The sequence below is a fragment of the Dromiciops gliroides genome, chromosome 5, assembly GCF_019393635.1.
Source record: "Dromiciops gliroides isolate mDroGli1 chromosome 5, mDroGli1.pri, whole genome shotgun sequence".
NCBI lineage: Eukaryota > Metazoa > Chordata > Mammalia > Microbiotheria > Microbiotheriidae > Dromiciops > Dromiciops gliroides.
This window is the reverse complement of record NC_057865.1, coordinates 101,359,037-101,367,037: the sequence shown is the minus strand read 5'-3', so window position 1 is coordinate 101,367,037 and position 8,001 is coordinate 101,359,037.

Genomic DNA, 8,001 nt, shown 5'->3' with positions numbered 1-8,001 from the left:
CTTCCTAAGCATTTTTGAATAGTTCTGATTGGTATTTAGTGCTATCAATGAGAATGCTATCAGTTCTGTTACTGCTTATATTAGAAGAGGACCACTAGATGGGGCAGATTCTACCTGATGGCAGGCATAGCATGTGGTACATTGTGGTAAAGAAGTACTATTGGCCCAGTTTAGGAAGTTTCTCAGGATAGGACCCATGATATCCTGGGGAACAAAGATGGGAAAATTGAATTGCAAGGGCATCAGCTGCACATCTTAGAAGGCCTCCAACATAGTGATGAAGAATTGGCTGATGGAGAGCTTAACTGCAAATTCTTTTCTATTTTTAGGAGTGTAGATTGACATGAATTCAGTTAAAACATGGCAAAATTGCTTAAAAACACTTAAGAAATGCTTGGGAGATGGTGAAATACCAGGTCAAGCATATTTCACATTTGATGTACCTACATGCCAGCACAGAGGGAAGAAGGCATATGACTTAATCCTATATTTGTATGCTAAATTATGGAAATGAATAATCTAACATTATTAGATTATTAGGATATTTTAAATTCACCCAATTGACCTATGATAAATAATCCCCAATATGGAGAATGAAATTAAATTTGATTGAATACACGCAGGTCTCAAATACAATGAATTCTTTAGAGTACTGTTGGGTAGCAAAGATTTTAAGGAGAACCCATGTAGTTTCAAAGAATTGCTAGATATGCTAAGTGACACAGAAAAAGAGGTTCAGACGAGTCTGAAAGTATACCTACTGGGAATCCCTACATGCAAATGATTCAGGAGCTCATGTCAAAACATGGCAGAGGACTATAGGACCAATCTCAGAGTAAAAAGAAGTGGAACCAGTCAAGGAGGTGACTCTATTGTCAAGCATTGATAATTACCTTCATTAGCAATTTCTATAGAATCTTTTTAGCTGTTTTCATAGGGTGTTATGTAGGAAGTATCTGTCAAAATTGGGAATGTGAATTGCACTGCTGCCTTGAGTAGTGGAACAAAAGTGGCCAGTGTTTTCTAGTCATTTTATGAAAGTCATTTGAAGAAAATACCTATCTAGTCTTTTGTAGTTTGGGGCCTTGGAGGACAGAGTTATCCATACTTAGGATACATTGAAGTGACTTTGGAATTTCCTGATATATTGGTGGTGTCAGCAAAGTAATTGATATTTGGCCCTGGTCTGTCCAAACTCTTTAGGCATCAGTGGATTATGAGCTTTAATTGAACCAATCTGAGTTTGCTCAGAATATTAAATATTACAAAGAAGCTGAAATGAAATACCTGCATGTTTTGACCCTCTATGATGCTTGTGCATCATGGTGCAGAGGCATAGAGAAGGCTCAATTTGGTCGTCCACTTCAAAAACTGAAGTGTACCCAAAGATATTTGACAGGATTCCTTGATGCTTAAGAAATGGAAAGAAAGCTGAGATAGCTCAGCACAGGGCAGGTTTGTTCTTGTTTGAATAGGATGTGGGATGCAGAGAACAACCACAACCCACAACACCCAACTCACCAACTCACATCATTCCACTAAAGATCTAGAAAGATCCCTTTGATTGTGATGAATGACTTCAGAGAAAACCTCAAGAACCTGCCAGTGAGTAGTATCATCCTAGAGTCTAATAGTCCCTATCACTTAGCCATAATGGTGGTTCCAAAGGAGAATGGAAAGATATGTCTGAACATAGGTTTTAAATCAGACTCGAATAGGAGAAGCAAAGTGGACAAATACACTATATCAGGGATTCAAGATGCACTGGATTATTTTCTGTGTTGGATTTGCACGGTATCTATTATGAGATTCCTATGGCAGAAGAAGGCAAAGAAAAGACTGCTTTCCTCTGTGTAGCTGGATTTTATCTGTTCTAACATATGCACCAAGACATCACAGGAACACCTGTCACCATCCAAAGAGTGATATAGAAAGTAGTCAGTGACATGAATCATCTGATAGTTTTTGTGTACTTTGACAATAATATCATCACAATCTTTGGGAAGAATCTAGGATAATGGAGAAGAAAAGAAGGGAGACATGGTAGTCATACCATGGCAATGGCATGAGACCAGAGCAGCCACTGGTGTTGGCCACTTTTGCAGTTTTCTTTTGTAAGACCATAGAGATGACTTTCACACCTAAATGGAGAAACTGGGTGTGTATGTGACTGTGTGACTTGTTATGGGCATTTGCTTACCCAGAGCAGGAACAAGGAACAATTGACTGGCCCAACCATGCTCCAACCTTAGTTCCATTTCTTTTACTTAAATTTATTGTTACAGTATGTGTTTGCCAGATTCTATATTCTTTCTCATAAACACCTGTGAACAACCCTGTTCTTATGTTTCCAGGCAACCTTTGTTTGTGGCATGATTATGTGATGGGAACCACATAGGAGAGGAGATTTCCTAGCACAGGACTGGGATATTGACCCCTAGACCATTGTTAGAGACTTTTGCCCTTTAACTAGGGGAATAAGCACAAGTCATTTCATAAGTAGTTAGTTTTAAACATAAAACATCATTTGTTAATCCATTCCCCAATTGATGGGTCATACTTAGTTTCATTCTTTGATACCAGAAAAAAGAGCTGCTATAAGTATTTCTGTATATATGAGCCTTTTTCATCTTTCTTTGATTTCTTTGGAATATTTAGGCCTTGCAATGGTATCACTCAGAGCATTTTTTTTTTTGGGAGGCAATGAGGGTTAAGTGACTTGCCCAGGGTCACACAGCTAGTAAGTGTCAAGTGTCTGAGGCCAATTTGAACTCAGGTACTCCTGAATCCAGGGCCGGTGCTTTATCCACTGCGCCACCTAGCTGCCCCCCACTCAGAGCATATTTTAAAGGAGCTTATACTTGAGATGGTTTTGGGGAAGCTGTGTAGCCAAATAACTGATACAAGGGAGAGGACAGGTCCAGGTCATTTACTTTGGGAAATGTGAGAGGCTCATAAAAAGTATCATGGATAAAGTACTATTTGAGTTGGGCTTTTAAAGGTAAAAGATACCTTAGAAGATGACAATAAGAACTAGAGAATGAGCCCATTCCAGGCATGACACACAGTATGAAGAAAAAGTTTGAGATATTAAAGGATAGAACAGGAATAGAGACTGGGGAATAGTCTAATTTTACCTGGAATGAAGAGTATGTGGAATGAAAGAATGTGTGATAAGCTAGAAACTTAGGTTGGAGCCAAACTGTTGTGATCAGGATTTTATTTGGCATGCAATGGAGAGCTAAAGTTTTTGAGTAGAGGAGTGGTATAATTAGAGTAGTGGATTAGTAGCAACATGACTTGTGCAGTGATGTGAGGGATGGAATGGAGAGGGATGAATTGGAAGCAGGAAGATGAGTTAATCTCTAATGATAGTCTGGCAGGAACTCTAAACTAGAATTGTTCCAGTGAGGTAGACAGGAAGTTGTAGAAATACAGAAGTAGAAATGATAGGGCTAGGAAAATATTTTGGTTGTAGGGAAGGAGGGAAAAAAAAAGTTGATGACTGATACAGGTTGTTGGCACCATCAATAAAATAAAGTTAGAGGCAGAGGAAGGTTTGGGGAGGAACTTGATGGGTTCAGTTTTGAACAGACTAAGTTTGAGGTATTAGAATGTCCAGGGGGATGTTTCCATCTGGCATATAGAATTATGGAGCTGGAGCTCTGGTGAAAGGCTAGGAGAAGGATGGAGATTTGGGAATCATCTGCATAGAGGTGATACTTGTGAAGCTTTTGGAATCAGAGTGTAGAGAATGAAGAAATAAGGAGAAAAGGTAGAACAATTTGGGATGTTAAAGCTTTTTTTTTTTTTTCATCTTCCACCAGTTCTGCATTCCTTTGGCCTGGAATCCATCATGGCCCCAGGAAATATCACCATCTGGAAACTGATTATCCTGTGAGACTGCATCAGCCTTGGTAGTCATGCCTCATGGGTATCATCAATACCCTCTGGAACTTGATTGGAGGACTGGAGGGAATAGCAAAGGACTGCTTCCAAAACCTCCATTGAAACGGGACTCTGAGGTCAGTCATTTCTTTATTTCTCAACAGTGTATTCTTTTGGACTGGGCTCCATCATGTTCTCATTCCAGTTACCTTCCTTTTCTCCCCTTACAACAACTCTATATTATTTGTGAGGAAGAAAGATGGCATCTGGCAGTTTACAATCATGCCTACCTCTATAACTGTTCCTGATCTTGTCAAAGTTGTAGGCCAGCTAGCTCAGGCCTGAAGTGAGAGGAAAGGGTTTCCAATCTTGCTAATGCTTTTTTCTCTATTCCTATGTCTGAGACTAGTCAGGAAGAATTTGCTCTCATATGGGAAGAAGGTGAATATATCTTCACTCTCTTTGCCCTAAAAAGACTACCTGAAATCACATTTAAATTGCCATATTATTCTGAAAAGAACTAGGAAAAAGACTTGCCTTCTTTTTTTTTAAGACTTGCCTTCTTGAGAGCATTGCTATTTATCACTACATCAGTGACACAATGTTGAATTGGCCAGATGAGGCCACTGTTGCAGAGCCTTAGATAAGATGATGGTCCATATGAGGAACAAGGGGTGGAAATCAATCTTGAGAAGAATCAGGATCCATCTTCCTCAATCAAAGTTTGGGAAATACAGTAGGAGGGGGAAACCCAGAGGATTCCTGTTGTTGTTTAGTCATTTTTCAGTTGGTCCAACTCTTTCTTACCCCATTTGGGGTTTTCTTGACAAAAATACTGGAGTCATTTTCTATTTCCTTCTCCAACTTATTTTACAGATGAGGAAACTAAAGGCTAAGAGGAATGAGTGACTTACCCAGGGGTTCATACAGATTGTAAGTGTCTGAGGCCATATTTGAACTCAGGAAGATGAGTCTTCCTGACTCCAGGCCTGGCAATCTATCAACTGTGCCAACTATCTGCAGAGGATTCCTGGCACAGTTCCAAACTGACACTTGCTTTCCCACATTCTAAGAAGGCCAGAGACTTATTTGATCATCAACATTTTGGAGAACTCATATTCCTTACCTGAGGATTCTGATGGGCCTCATTTAATGAGTCACCCATAAGCCTGTTTCCTTCAAATGGAGTCCAGAACAGCCGATAGCCCTAAAAGATTTAAAGCACCCTGTCTGACAGGCTCTCCCCTTGAATCCTTAGGACTCTATAAGGCCTTGTGTTTCTTGAGGTCATTGTGCATAAAAACTAGGCTACATGGAGCCAGGATAAACCACTGTTAGGTATCTGGCACTCCAAATTATCCAAAGGAGTCATTTACTATTCTAATTTTGAAAAGCAGTTGTTTGCCGCTTACTGGGCTACTTACTGTGGCTACTGAGCAGATGACACAGGGCCATCCAGCCTCACTCCACCACCATGCTGGTGCTCCATCCATCCTTCTTTCATCACACACAGGGCTGTTTCCAGCCATTCCACAATAAGAACCAACACTGTGGCCATTTTCTGGTTCTCTTGAAAGTTTAGAAGAATAACTGCTAGCTGTGGGCCCCTAGAGCTTTGAGTACAAACATGTTGCCCTTCCTCTAGCATCCTCAGTCTTTGATTATCCCCTCTTTTAGGCCATCTGTTTCTCCTAGAGTATATGGATACCTTTTGAAGAGCTTCTTGGACTAGTGTTTTTCTAATTTTTCTTTCTATTTAAAAAATGAATTCCCTTCCTTTCTTTTGCCTTCCTCTCCTCTCTTCTCTTTCCCCTCAAAACAATTACCTTTCCTAAATTCCCTGTGATGTCTCCTTAATCCTCAATATAAAGAGGATTAAGCACTACTAAGGAAATCCTTCCTCTTTTTTGCTGAGGTCTATTCAGTGTTTCCACACTTTCAGATTTAAGGTTTTCCTCTGTCCTTCTTAAGGACAGAAGAATTCTGATCGTTTCTATGCTTCCCCAACCTCATTTTTGGACTCTAAAAATCTCTCTTCTTTGGTGACCTTGCAGCTGGGCTACTCGCCTCTATCTGACTCTCAGAATAGTGACTGAAAGTATTCTATGTCCTATGTGAATACCCGAATATCTCCCTAACTCAGCTTCTGAGCATTGATAATACTCTAACAATAAGTTTTTCTCCTTTGTTAAAAGCAACATCTGATCTAATATAGTACCCATGAGTTTCCTTGGGATGCAGACTGCCCAGCCCCATTCAGTCACAAATGGGAAACGTTGTACCATAAATGTTAGTTGTTGCCAAATGGCTCTATCTCCAAACATCAGTTTTAGAAAATAAGTGTGGAGGATTTGATCTCTGGCTCCTGCAGAGCTGCTGTAATTGGGATACCAGACGGCAACATGATTTGCCTTGGGTGATTTCTTTACTTTAAAATCTTATCTTTAATTACTCCTGTAACTGCTCTTCCAAAATCTACTCTGCTCTTATTATTTCTAGAAAAGCCCAGGGAAGAGGAGCTGTCCTGTAAGAGAATACTAGTCAGAGCTGACACTATTGTGGAGTGACTGAGCCTTTGTCCCTGGTACTGATATGGGGAAGCATACTTTCTCACATTTCATTTCCTCCTGCCCCCTCATCCTGACTTCCCCAATCTACCCCAGAGTGGTCAGCCTGACAGACTCTCTTTCAGTCTACCTTCCTATTTGAGTGAACTGCTCCATTGCACTGCTTGGCCTAGAGACTCATGCCATTGGGATTTCTGGGATCAGCACCGGATCACTGCTTAGCTTCAAAGGTGGGGAGAACTGCCAACAACCCCACCTTTCCCAACACAATAAAATCCTTGTAGGTAGAGACTGTCTCATAATTTTTCCTTTGTCTCCTTAGCTCATATAACAGTATCGTACCCTGTACAGATTAAGTAGTCAATAAATGTCAATGATAATGATATTAGTTGATTTGTTTCTGGTGAAACAAATAATTCTCTCCTCCCCTTTACCCTCAGGATAGAATTATCTGAGAGTAAGTTCTGCTTCAGAGTAGAGATCTGCTAAAACCCTTGTGCATTCTTCTGACTGAGAACCTCAGAGTTGATTTACCTTCTCTATACTTTGTATTCCTTATGTATTATGCTTAGAGAATTCTTACTCCCTGCTTGGCTAATTCCTGGGATTCAGAAAAACATTTGAAAATCCCCTCCCAACTATTCTTCCCATACTCTTTTCCCTTTCTTGCTTAGTGATAACCCTCTACAATACCTTTTTTCTTCTACTCTCCTTATCTGCTGAGCCCACTGGAGTCCATCTCTCTTGTTAACAAATTCCTCTTCATCCAACATCTCTTCCTCACATTCTTTAAGATGCCACATCTTATTCACCATTATTCAGCACTTGCCCCTCTTCCTTTAAAGTTCACTCCATCCTCCCAAAACTCTTGCTGTTGTCATCTGTAACTTCAGGATCACTTTCTACCCTCCCTAATAAGCCTAGCACTAGTTCACAATCTGAACTCAGGGCCTCCTGACTCCAGGACCAGTGCTCTATACACTCCCCTCCCTGTCTCCCCTCCTTCCCTTCCTTCCTTCCCTTCCTTCCCTCCTACACAACATTTTCAACAAGAAGTCATCTTTTTTATTTTTAATTTATGGAATAAACAAGCATTTCAATAACATGGTACAATAAAAAAGATGATTGTACATAAAACTGCACATCTACTATGTACAATTTGCTATTCATTTGAAATATAGAATGAAATTATCATGTAAATTTCTTTTTTCTTCCCTTACCCCATCCCTAGAGATGGCCACCATTAGACACAAAAGGGGTGTGTGTGTGTGTGTGTGTGCGCACGCGCGCGTGCATACACAGACATATGTAAAATTATTCTATATATACTTCTATTTATCAGTTCTTTCTTTGGATGCAGATAGTGTCCTTCTATATTTGTCCTTTACAGTTAATTTGGGTATTTATAATAGATAAAACTTATTTGTTCAAAGTCATTCTTAAAACAGTGTTGCTGTATACAATGTTCTCTTGGTTCTGCTATCCAAGTTTCACATCTACAAAAGGGGTGCTTACTATCTCCAGAAGCAGTTTGTTTTCTTTTTGG